This window comes from Urocitellus parryii, unplaced genomic scaffold, assembly GCF_045843805.1.
Source record: "Urocitellus parryii isolate mUroPar1 unplaced genomic scaffold, mUroPar1.hap1 Scaffold_61, whole genome shotgun sequence".
NCBI lineage: Eukaryota > Metazoa > Chordata > Mammalia > Rodentia > Sciuridae > Urocitellus > Urocitellus parryii.
The window spans coordinates 1,644,168-1,656,299 of NW_027554109.1; the positions used below are offsets into that span (position 1 = coordinate 1,644,168).

Below are 12,132 nucleotides of genomic sequence, written 5' to 3' on the forward strand. Positions count from 1 at the left end.
ATTTGTCATGTGACAGGAACACTTTGAGAAAACAGAAGAAGCTGTTTTTGAAAAACAGAATTAGATTCAAGAACGTGCATGTGACCACTGAAGTAAAGCTTTTAATTTTTGACAGAGAATGTAGGAAATTGATTGTAAAAAAAAAATGTGTTGAATTTTTATTTTATTTTATTTTACTTTTTTCAGAAAGATAGGGACACAAGTGCTATCTTGATACTAAAATTGGACATTAGCTTGCATATATGTGTGACATAGTCTCTCTCTCTTTCTCTCTCTCTCTCTCTCTCTCTCTCAAGAAAGAAGGGATCAAGAAAACTTTGGTCTTGTCCTATTAGAGAATAGTTTTATCTTCTTATTGACAGTGAGGGAGCCTGTCTGGCCTTTGCTTCAACTTATGGAAGAAAAATCAGTATTGGTTCACTCTCTTCTGTCAATAAAAAGCACACCTTGCCACTTCTAGGCTGAGGGATAATAATGAGAGCAGTTGGAACAGAGCCATATATCTTTTCACCACAGGGATTCTAATCAGAATCATTACCTACTTTTGATGTATTGTGAAGATATGCCTTTGCCAAGAAAATTTGAGACAAGAAGTTTCTTTGTGCTATGAATATTAAACATTCTTACATAAAATTGTTACCATCTGCTTACCACCCAGGTGTTCAATGATGAAGTATTGTGAATGAAAAGCTTGTATTACTAAAAGCTTTGAAGACTTATGCTTCATTCTTCACATTGGTATTTCTAATCATTTGATTTTCCAAGCTATGTTTAAATAAGGTTTTGTTTTTCCAAACTATATAAAGGGATAACTAGCTTCAAGATTTAGGGGCTTTTTCCACCTTAGGCAATTTGAGTATTTCCAACTTTTTATACTAACATATATTTTATTAGGGTGAAGATATTTAAAAAACTATACTTTATTATATTATAAATGAACATACATAGACAATGTTTAATAATTGGAAATTTGTTTAAGAAAATAGATTGCTTAGCAAATCCTAGGTTTGGTACAGAATTAAAGAACTCAGCTGAACTATCATAGAATCTATATATTCTACAAAGAACCATGTTTGGTCATTTTTTAATATAATTTAAAATTTATCCAACTGGAACCACTTTCTTCTTCAATTTTCAAACAGCCAATGGAAACACATTGAAGAGAGTATAAGCAATAATAATTTTGTCCCCCATTCATTGGTTTCTTAAAAAAAAATTGAGCATCTCCTCAGCTGACAAGCACTGGTCTTTAAGATTTGCTATTGCTATATTGACACCAATTCTCTCATATTTGTGTGACATGTAATCTGCTTAAACAATCATTAGGAAAATTTTCAAGTTCTTTTTATTATTGAGAAACAAGTAAAAGACAGTATAAGTCAGATTGTTAAGAAAAATGTCCAAATAAATATGATTTATAATTATCTCCTTTGGGGAAAATAAGTCTCTTTAATAATTTTGTTTATATCACTAAGAACCAGCAATGAAATTGTTTTGATTTCTGATCAAAAATTCTGAATTTAAAGAAAAAGCAAGAAAGCAATAGAATTCATGAATAAATATACTAATCACAAAATAGATAATTTTCAGAGGAATCATGAATGTCCAAAACTGACAAAAGAAATAGAATATTTAAATAATAAATTGTCCTTGGGAAAAAATGGATTATACAAAGCAAATATAACCCTGAGTAAATATTATAGAAATACCTTTAAATATATAGTGAAGGAAGAACACCAAGGAAAAGTGAAATTTTAAAAACAATAGGTCAGATCATTGAATGTGGTGGCAGCTTTTGAGATTTGCATGTTTTTTTTTTTTTTCGGAAAGTATATTCTGGCCTATGGAATATTCTGGCCTATGGAACCATGTCTAAGGGACCTGCAGTCAGCATTGATCTTGGCACCACCAACTCTTGTGTGGGTGTCTTCCAGCATGGAAAAGTGGAGATAATTATAAATGATTGGGGAACCCAGCTACCCCAAGCTATGTCACCTTCACCTTCATTGGCAAAGAATGATTGATCAGTGATGCTGCAAAGAATCGGGTTGTAATGTGCCCCACCAACACAGTATTTGATGCCAAATATCTGGCAAGGCAGAGATTTGATGATGCTGTTGACCAGTCTAATATGAAGCACTGATGGTGAATGATGCAGGAAGGCCCAAAGTCAAAGTAGAATACAAGGGTGAGACAAAAAGTTTCTATCTAGAGGAGGTATCTTTTATGGTTGGGACAAAGATGAGGGAAATTGAAGAGGCCTACCTTTACCACTGGCCTACTGTTACCATTGCTGTGGTCACAGTGCCAGCTTACTTCAGTGACTCTCAGCATCAGTCAACCAAAGATGCTGGAACAATTGCTGGTCTCAATGTACTTAGGTAATCAATTAGCCAACTGCCACTGTTATTGCTTATGATTTAGACAAAAAGGTTGGAGCTGAAAGAAATGTGCTAATTTTTATTTAGGAGGTGGCACTTTTGATGTGTCAATCTTCACTATTGAGGTCAAATCCACAGCTGGAGACACCCACTTGCGTGGAGAAGATTTTGATGACCTGTGGTCAATGTTTCTCTCTGAGTTCAAGTGAAAGCATAAGAAGGACATCTGTGAAAACAAAAGAGCTGTCCAACGTCTCCATACTGCATGTGAAAGAGCTAATCATACCCTCTCTTCCAGCAAACAGGCTAGTACTGAGATTGATTCTCTCTATGAAGGAATCAAGTTCTATACCTCCATTACCTGTGCTTGATTTGAAGAGTTGAATCCTGTTCCGTGGCACCCTGTATCCTGTAGAAAAATCTCTTTGAAATGCCAAGTTAGACAAGTTACATATCCATGATATTGTACTGGTGGGTGGTTCTACTCATATCCCCCAGATTCAGAAGCTTCTGTAGGACTTCATCAGTGGAAAAGAACGGAATAAAAGTATCAACCTTGATGATGCTGTTGCTTATGGTGCCGCTGTCCAGGTAGCCATTTTATCTGAACATAAGCCTAAAAATGTTCAAGATTTGCTGCTCTTGGATGTCACTCCTCTTTCCCTTGGTATTGAAACTTCTGGTGGAGTCGTGATTGTCCTTATTAAGTGCAATACCACCATTCCTACCAAGGAGACACAGAGCTTCACGACCTACTCTGATAACCAGCATGGTGTGCTCATTCAGATACATAAAGGTGAGCATGCCATAACTAAGTATAACAACCTGCTTGGCGAGTTTGAACTCACGGGCACATCTCCTGCACCCCTTGGTGTTCCTCAGATTCAAGTCACTTTTGATACTGATGACAATGGCATCCTCGATATCTCTGCCATAGATAAGAGTACAGAAAAAAAGAACAAGATTACCATCACTAATGACAGAGATTGTTCAGGCAAGGAGGACATTGAGAACCTGGCTTAGGAAGCTTAAAAGTACAAAGCTGAAGACAAAAAGCAGAGGGACAATATGTCATCCAAGAATTTGCTGGAGTCTTATGCATTCAACACGGAAGTGACTGTTGAAGATGAGAAACTTCAAGGCAAGATAAATGATGAAGATAAATGCAAGATTTTGACAAATGTAATGAAATCATTGACTGGCTGGATAAGAATCAGACTGCATAATGTTAATCTTTTCTTCCTGCTCTTCCTCCCTGCTATGTTCTTAGTTGCTCTCATTATATCAAAGAAGACATTTGGTATTTGTGTTTTAGGGATTGGCTAGCTTCACTAAGCATAATCTGCTCTAGTGCCATCCATTTCCCTGCAAATTCCATGATTTTGTCATTTTTTAGTGCTGCGTAATACTCCACGGTGTATAAATGCCACATTTTTTAATCCATTCATCTATTGAAGGGCATCTGGGTTGGTTCCACAGTCTAGCAATTGTGAATTGTGCTGCTATGAACATCCATGTGGCAGTATCCCTGTAGTATGCTCATTTAAGGACTTCAGGGAATGGTCCGAGGAGGGCAATAGCTGGGTCAAATGGTGGTTCCATTCCCAGCTTTCTGCGGGAAGAAAAGATTAACATTAAACAGAGACATGAGGTGGAAGGGAAAGGGAGAGAAAAGGGAAATTGCATGGAAATGGAGGGAGACCCTCATTGTTATACAAAATTACATATAAGAGGTTGTGACGGGAATGGGAAAATAAACAAGGAGAGAAATGAATTACAGTAGATGGGGTAGAGAGAAGATGGGAGGGGAGGGGAGGGGGGATAGTAGAGGATAGGAAAGGTAGCAGAATACAACAGTTACTAATATGGCATTATGTAAAAATGTGGATGTGTACCGATGTGATTCTGCAATCTGTATTTGGGGTAAAAATGGGAGTTCATAACCCACTTGAATCTAATGTATGAAATATGATATGTCAAGAGCTTTGTAATGATTTGAACAACCGATAAAAAATAAATAAAACATAAAAAAATAAAAACATAAAAAAAAGAATCAGTCTGCAGAGAAGGAAGAATTAAACATCAGCAGAAAGAGCTGGTCTGCAACCCCACCATCGCCAAGCTGTTCCAGAGTGCAGGAGGCATGCCAGGAGGAAATCCTGGAGGGTCACCTCTCTTGTGGTACTTCCTCTGGGCCCACTATTGAAGAGATTGATAAAGTTAGCCCAAGTACAGATGTAGCATTGTTCTGCACAGTAAAATATGGAAGGGCTCAAATTTGTAGCAAATTTAAAGTTGCTTCTATAGAAAATTACTGGGCATTCTCAATATTTGCATATAGAACGGGTACACAGGTAAAGGAAATAACATTGTACTTTATAAGCACTGTATTGCAAATGGAAAATGCAATGTCTTAAATAAAACTATTTAAAATTGGCAAAAAAATCCTCAATAGGTCAAAGTATATGACAATTTGAGTCTTCAATTTGAAGATGAAATATGGCAAATTGAATTTAGCAATACATTAAAATAATTGTTCAGAATGGTCAGGGAATTTTTATTCTAATATCCCAGAATGATTGAACATTAGGCAATATTTGCATATAATTAATCATAAAATAAAATACTTGAAAGGAAATTATATGGTAATCTTGATTTTTTTCACTTTTTAAATTCTAATTTGTTATATATGACAGCAGAATGCATTACATTCATATTACATATATAGAGCAGAATTTTTTATATCTCTGGTTGAACACAAAGTAGAGTCACATCATTCATGTCTTCATTCATATACTTAGGGTAATGATGTCCATCTCATTCCATCATATTTCCTACCCCCATGCCCCCTCCTTTCTCCTCCCTCCTCTTTTCCCTATCTAGAGTTCATCTAATCCTCCCATGCCCAATCCCACCACATTATGAATCAGCATCCTTAAATCAGAGAAGACATCTTGCATTTGATTTTTTAGGATTGGCTAACTTCACTTAGCATTATATTCTCCAACTCCATTCATTTACCTGCAAATACCATGATTTTATTCTCTTTTAATGCTGAGTAATATTCCATTGTGTGTATATATTACATTTTCTTTATCCATTCATCTACTGAAGAACATCTAGGTTGGTTTCACAGTTTAGCTATTGTGCTGCTATAAACATTGATGTGGCTGTGTCCCTGTAATATGCTGTTTTTAAGTTCTTTGGGTATAGACTGAGAAGTGGAATAGCTGGGTCAAATGGTGGTTCCATAACCAGTTTTCCAAAGATTCTCCATACTGCTTTCCTTATTGGCTTCACTAGTTTGCAGTTCTACCAGCAATGTATGAGTGTACCTTTCCCCCCACATCCTCTTTTAAATACATCTTCAGATTGATTTTAGGAATTTACTAATTCAATAAGAATTAAAGGATGGTTTAGAACATCCTGTTTCAAACAAACTGCTAAGTTTATGTTTATAGGGTTTGACTTAGTGTCATTGCCACTAAAATAAGTGTGATAATCAGGATGTGATGATTGCTATAACAAGCAGTCCTCCAAGTTTGTGACTCACCCAATAAAATTTGTTCATACACCATTTCCCTATGAAAGAAATAAATTATAGCACATCCATAGGAAGCAATATTATACCCCTATTAACTATATAATGGCACAATATAATGTCTAAAAAATGAGGCACACTTAATTGTATTTACAGTATGATATCATTACTTGTTAACTACTTACACACAAATAAACACACAAACTTAGAAGGTTTTATATCAGACTTTTAAGAGCAATTGTCTTTGGGTGATGGCTTAGGAGTGATATTAGGCTTTTTTTGTTTATTCTCTGTGGTTTTAAAATGATCTACAATAATTTATTTTACTTAAAATAAATGAATCTTATAAATGAACAATGAAAGTATCCTAAAAATCAGCCATCAGTTACTATTACATATTCATTTTTATGTAGATTGAAAATTCTCTCATCATGTAATAAACTTTGCCAATATCTGGCCAACTTTTAATCAAGAACATTTCTGGTGTAGTCTATTGCCCACAGTGTGTGTGGTTGATGGATTTTGTCCGTGCCTTTCAATCACATAAGCTATTTGACTCATGACATTGTCATAATTAACCCAACACGAAAATTCTGATTTAGTTGTTGAAGTGATGACCACTAATCCTGTCGGTGACAAGAAAGTCCTGATAAGGACGGACTGAGGGGTTGAAAAGGAGGGCAAGTTTGGGGATTTAACTTCCCTGAAACCCTTTTCTTTGAAGGGTTGGACATTGGATCCGATATTGTTTACTTCAGATCTTTGCACAAATCATTCCACGGGCCTCTTTGGGAGGGAAGGGGGTTAAATATAGAAGCAGTGCTTGATTTAGGATTTGTTTTGGAACCATTTATCTGTTGGACTGCTGACAACAGTCAACATTTTCTAAATACCTGAAGGAATGAAAGTAGATTGTTATCCAGCAAGAAAGTGGTGGAGGCAACTTGGTATCTCTCTATGTTCATTTAGATGACTGTTTGAGTAAGAAAACCAAAACGCCAAAACTAAAAAAAAAAAAAAAAAAAAAAAAAAAAAAAACAGATAAAAGTTACTTATAAATTTGTCATGCATCCATCCTTGGTGTGTGGTCCTGTCCAGTGTCCAAGGTGGCCTACGGAAGACCTTTATTTTGTAAAAGAAAGTTCAAAAAGGCAAAGATATCATTGACTTAGACCAAACATTCACTAACTTCTGCAAATGGATTGTCAATAGGCATTGGCATATTTTCCTTATTTTGGCCAGGAGAAGGGGTAGAGTTATTCTCAATGTTAAGTAAAGGTCATCTCTCTCTGCCATACTGCCAGAGACGAATGGTCCAAGCTGTCTGTTCACTGAGTCAACTTGGGTACTCTCCCATATTTGTACTGGATAGGTAGTCAAGTGAAATGCCAGATTCATCACTGATAGAATTGCTTTCCTGGGTGGCAATCCCTTAATTTGTGTGCCTTCATGGACAATGGCCATCATTTTTAATTACCTTTTTGTCCTGTAGCAGTTCATCTATCTTTTAAACACTTCAAATTTAATCTTCATGTTAGATGAAGAGGGAAAATTTGCTGTGAAATCACGATCAGACTAGTTTCATAAACTTGAGTAATTTTAGGGAAAAAAAAGCTTAAAGGACTCATCAAAATTTGAAAGTCGAAGGCAAATACTGATGGCTTTCTAGTCATTTATTATTATGACAGGATCTCCATGTGGATAATTCTAAATATTTAGATCCTTAAACCATTTGTTTCCTAAAAATGTGAAAAACAGTTTACACCTCTTTTATGGCACCTTTGAAACAATTTAACCATAACACTTCTGATGATTCCAAATAGAACATCTGATTTTTCCCCCGCTTTATATATAAACAACCATAGGCACTGGGGACCCAAGATCAATCAGACATGTCTCTGTGAAGGCAAATAAAATAGCCAAGGATGCTTTTGGAGCAGTGTGTGCAGAGCACTCTGAGTGCTGAGTCCTTCTGGGGTGCTGGGGAGCAGGAAAGGTACAGGGATCAGCAATGATAACCATGGGTCAGGCTCTGGAAATTCTCGAGGTTTCTCCCACCAGAACCTGAGTCAACCCTTGGGATAATTGAGAAAGGTAACTTCCTCCACCTAATGGATGAGAAGACAGAGGTTTAGGGGTGAACTGTCTTCCAAGTCCTCACCTGCCAAGGAGGAGGTGAAGCAGGAACTTGAGAAATGATGTCCAGATCTGGTCTGATCCAAAGCTCAGCGTCTTGACCATGCATGTTGTTTCCTACATAGAGGGGCAAAAGTTGGAAAGGGCCCTGTGGGGAGTTAGTCCAGCCAAGCAGGGGTGACAGAGGAGCATGGGGTGGGGAACAGGCAGAGAGAGGAAAGACACTTCCTACCTACGAGGCAACACAGTAGTCCTAGACACTGGATGACTGTGCCTGAAAACCATGCACTGCAAGATTGGGAGGGATTTTTCTTCTCTCCCTGTGGAAGGGACTGTTCTGAAAGCCCATCTACTTGCTCGCCTGTCCTGGTAGCTCAGCGGCATGTTTGGAAGGTTGACTTAGTGAGTATGCCACTATTTCATTCCGTGTCCCCTCTGACTGAACAGGCCTGTGGTTTCTCTTCTCTTGGGTTCTTCCTTACAGTTCTCGAAGAGAAGTGGAAGAACAGTTCAGGCATCAAACCTCAGAGATAAGGCATCCAAACAATGTCAAGACCGCTGTCCGTCCATCTGTTGTCCCACCTTTTTGAGCCAGGGCCCAGCAGCCCAGTGTATAAATCATGAATTTACACAAAGAGAGATATGGTGGAAGGGAAACGATGAATAGAGTAGGAATCGGGGAGGGTGGGATGAAAGTAAGAACAGAAGAAGAGGAATGCAGAGAGGGAGATAAAGATGAAGGAAGGGGAAAAAGAAATGGGGAGAGAATTACAGAGGAAAGAGCCTTTAGAGGGAGATAATGAGCTAAGCATTAGACCAATTAAAGAGGTGCTGTTTGTAGTACCTTTTCAGTACATAACTGGAATTTCATTCTATAAAATGAGGAAGAGGGAGAATCTAGAGGTTTTAAAAAATAAAACAGTGATCCTTCAACATGCAGTAGAATGTGGAGAAATGGATAAGATCCTCTTTAGACATAATAAAAGACGGGGGGGAAGTTTCAAGGAGATAATGTGACTGCAAGCCCTGTCACATGTTTTAATCCCAGGTACTCAGGAGGCTGAGGTGGGAGGGTTACAAAAAGGGTGTTGGAGGGCTACTTCATGAGACCCTGTCCCCAAATAAAAATGCTTCAAAGGACTGAAGGTGTACTCAGTGGAAGAGCACTTGCCTCGTATGAGTGAAGCCCTGGGTTTAAACTCCAGTGTGACCAAAAGAAAAAGGGAAAGAGAAAAAATATATACCATTCCATGACCTAGGATTTAATGTGACTGAGAAGACCACAGTGTATGCTGGATCAACAGTGCCTGCAACACTAAGCAGAAATCCTTTTGTTCTTCTAATTAAAGACTAGAATATCACATGTGCTTCTATGTAGATATAAAGTACCACATTTTGAAATGGTAAAATAGCCATAAATCTCTCCTATTTATGCCAACTATTAGTTTTGATTTTGTAGAAGCCTAATTTTAAAAGTCCTACCAAAACCTATTATTTAATTTTATGAATCAAAGTAGGAACAAATAAAAAATGCTTGACATGTTGTAGGAAATCTGTAAGTAGCTGTTAAATAAATGTACAATAAGCAAAAACACTTGGCAGTCTCAGCATGCAAAATGATTACAGTCCAATAATTATAATATGTTCTACAACCATAAATTAAATCAAGAAGCTGTTAAATGGAGATGTATCGAACTCTGAAAGAATTCTATTTATACCCTTTCTAGTGCTTCTCCCCAATTATAAGCAATGAATTTAAAATTCCAGTTCATTTTCCAGCTGCGATGTAGGAAAAGATATAAGGGGAAAGAGGAGGGAGGAGAGAGATAGAAGCTGTTAGTTCATTGCTGATATCGTGAGCCACACCATGGTAGACACAGGCATGCACAGATACAATCAGACATGTCACAAAGAAATAATAAGACTTATGAAATTTTTTTTCTATTTAATATTTATAAATGGTGTGAGCTATACCAGGGAGTAGGGAACACCAGTATACCAGTAGTTAGAGACTACCACAGACACAAAGGAAAGATGCATTTCTCATGCCTTAACTCATGAACGATCAACCATGAAAAGTACCACAAAGAATGGATTAGTCAGAGCTTCCAATCATAACAAGTACTTGGGTTAGAAAGCACTGATTTCACTTGGCCTAATGATACCTGATGGATAACTAAAAGAAAAATTAAGATTTGGCCCCTCTACCTTCAATTTGTGCCTGTCTCCTTTGCCTTAAACTTTAGGTTGTATTCTCCTCAACTCTGTATATAGTCATGTCAATCACTTAAGGAGTGTCTGTTTAGAAACTGGTTATACAAGGTTTTAGTCTATTTTTTTAACCACTGTGACCAAAAGAACTGACATGAATAATTTTAGAAAGGAAAAGTTTATTTGGGTCTCACAGTTTTAGTTGTCTCAGTCCATAGATGGCCAGGTCTATTGCTTTAGGCCAGAGGTGAGGCAGAACATCATGGTGGAAGAGTGTCCTGGAGGAAAGCATCTGGGGAAATTGCCCCAGGAAGCAGAGAAACAGACTGACTTCTCCTCTCACAAAGGACAAAATATATAGTGCAAAGGCATATTCCCAGGCACTCACCTCCGGAGCCACACCCTACTTGTCTAAAATCACCACCCAGTTAATCCCTATAGGGGGACTAATGCACTGCTTAGGTTAAGACTCTCATAACCCCATCATTTTACCTCTAAATTTCTTGCATTTTCTCACACATGAGCTTTTGGGGGCTATCTTCTATCTAACCATAACATATGTACAACCCACCTTGAACCCTTTCAAGGCTGAGGACACCAAGATAAATGTCTCAGCCTGTTGCCCTCATTCTCCAAGGAGATGATGTGCCTGGAGCTCATGGGAGCTGGTGGCTCCAGGCAGGCACTGTGCTGAGCACCTGCCTCCTCACACACACCCTGAGGTGGTATGGTCCTCACTGCACCTTTCAGATGAGGAAAGTGAAGTATCTGGACGCTCACTCAGGAATATGCTAAGACCTTAGCCGCAGCGCGCAGGCGCCACACGCCAGCCTCGCGCCAGCGCGCCCTCAGTGCGCAGGCTCGCCGGCCGCTCTCTTTTCTGCTCTTCCTTCTCTCTCTCTCTCTACAGGCCGTTGCGTCCTATGTCGCCACGGGCCCTCCAGAGGCTGAGAGGGGAACAGCGCGGCCAGGAGCCCCTGGGGCCCGGCGCCCTGCAGTTTGTCCTCCGTGATGATGGGGACACAGAAGAAGAAGGACCAAAACGGGGTCCGGGTGAGCCGGCGCCCCGGGGGCTCAGGGAAGGAGGGTGTCCAAGTCAACAAACGGTTGGAGCTGGTGAGGAGCAGGGCAACCTGTGGGAACTGGGGGCGGGGGCGCGGAGCGTGACGTCATGGGAGGGCGGGGTGGGTGTAAAGTTGGGTCTGTACTGCGGTGAACTGGTGGGCGGGGTCTTGATGTCATGGGTGGGGCCGGGCTACGGGCAGCTCTGCAGTGGAGAGGGCGGGGCCAGACGTAAGGGGCGGGGCTAGGGCGGGACCGGGGCGAGCAGGGGCGGTGTCGAGGGCAGGTAGGGTCGCCGAGGAGAAGGTGGGGCTGTGCCGATAAGGGGCGGGGCTAAGGGCCAAGTAGGCGGGGCGAGCAGTTAAGGGCCCAGGTGACGATACTGAGCTGCATTGGGCAGGGCGGGGGCTTCGCTAAGAGGGTGTGGCTCTGAACTCCAGGGGTGGGACTAAAGGGGAAAGCTGGGGTGGGTTGATGAAATTGAACTACAGCGGGGAGGGTGTGGCTCTGTACGGTGGGAGGGGTTGTGGCGGGCAGGACCGGCTAAGGGGGTCGCAGTGAAGGGGATGAATGATGGGACTGCGCTGCTGCAGGGAGGGCGGCTGCTGCTGCGGGGACGGTGGTGTGTGATGTTAGAAGTGAGGCTGGGGTGAGCAGGGGCGGCGTCAGAAAGGAGGGGTCCCCTCACTGCAGAGGGGAGGGTGGGGCAGCGGCGTCCAGGGGCAGAGTGCCAGGGCAGAGTGCGGCTGTTGACTGCGCTGCAGTGAAGGGGTGGGGCAGGGCTTCCTGATTCGGGTCATC

The 12,132-nt window shown here is 40.3% G+C and overlaps 1 pseudogene; it reads left to right on the forward strand.

Moving 5' to 3' along the window:
- The first annotated feature begins 1,868 nt into the window (after positions 1 to 1,868).
- Positions 1,869 to 8,648, forward strand: LOC144252840 (heat shock cognate 71 kDa protein-like; annotated as a pseudogene).
- Positions 8,649 to 12,132: the final 3,484 nt, after the last annotated feature.